Here is a 1,281-nt window from a genome sequence, read left to right as displayed (position 1 = left end):
AGACATACAGAACGTAAGTGTTCCGAATGCATCAAAAAAAAAGGTGCGTGGAGTCCCTACGCGCGGATGAAGTTATACTTCTTAGTGATATTCTAAGAAATGCATATCATTTTGTATGAAAGAAAACTAGAAAACTTAAATTCACATTTTATAAATTTATTATCTCCCCGAGAATGCCTTTGCCAACAAGTCGTCTTTTCGCGACGATGACAAAAGCTAAAAATCATAAATTGCACAACTTTCTGGTGCTTCTCGCAAAAATCTGCGTCGATATGTATTCACGATCATACGGATACATACATACATTCATATTTACACATGTTTGTAGGCGAAGCTGCTACAGCGGCAAGGGGTGACAATCGGCGGCCATTACTTTACTTATGCCATAGAATTTCTATTGCTACGAATATGGAAATGACAACGAAATAATGCAAATATGCATATTTCTAAAGGTCATTAATTTCTTTGAAGAAATGAATGATCCTGAGAAGTATAGTCTTAACTTTTCAACGGCCAACGCAGAGCATTTCAACCAAAAGGAATTTATTCATTAAAATCACCACTCAGAAGTCGTTTTATCCGTTGTAAGCGAACGATTTTCGAAGAAACATCATTTCTAATATGCCACAAGACAAAATTAGAAATGAACTACTTAAACCTCACGCTGCCAGATAAATCGATATACCTCGTCATCGCGGGTCGATTTCCAAAAAATGTAAATGAAGACTAACTACATACAGAAATAATCCTGTAAAGTATAGCCTTAATTTTTCAACGGCCAACGCAGGGTATTTCAACAAAAGGTCACATAAAATAGTTGAGAATTCGCAGAAATGAAAGACAAAGGAAAGAAAAAGCAGTATAACTTCAATAATGAACAAGCATACAAACATACATATGCGCAGCAGCAGCAAGGAAAGAGGTAACAATCGGCGATCCATTGTATATTTCTTTCATGCATAACCAAACCATAATTAGGACAACGCAATTCAAGTGTCAATGGTGGTCTAGGTGGTAAGAGCTTCAAAAGTTACGACGAGCACGTAGGTATGTAGGTTCGAATCCCAACAGAATTTATTTTTAATTGAATATGTCACCAACCAAAAATTGAAACATTGTTCTACAAAAACAACAACAGCATAAGCATGGCAACATTGTGTTGTTGGTAGAAAATCCGAGCTGTGCCGAAAGAAACGAACAAACTATCGCCGATTGTCACTACCGCTTCGCTTGCTGCTCGAACATCTTCGCAGACAAGGTTGCGTAGATTCATATTGAGCA

General features: G+C 37.2%; 1 non-coding gene across 1 annotated transcript; it reads right to left on the bottom strand.

Annotated features, from left to right (window-relative positions):
• Positions 1–558: 558 nt before the first annotated feature.
• On the bottom strand, positions 559–765 carry LOC120781887. Its single transcript, XR_005706170.1, has one exon. It is a non-coding gene; the product is annotated as a small nucleolar RNA U3 (small nucleolar RNA).
• Positions 766–1,281: the final 516 nt, after the last annotated feature.

Source organism: Bactrocera tryoni, unplaced genomic scaffold (assembly GCF_016617805.1).
Source record: "Bactrocera tryoni isolate S06 unplaced genomic scaffold, CSIRO_BtryS06_freeze2 scaffold_7, whole genome shotgun sequence".
Taxonomy (NCBI): Eukaryota; Metazoa; Arthropoda; class Insecta; order Diptera; family Tephritidae; genus Bactrocera; species Bactrocera tryoni.
This window is presented reverse-complemented; position numbering and strand designations above follow the sequence as displayed.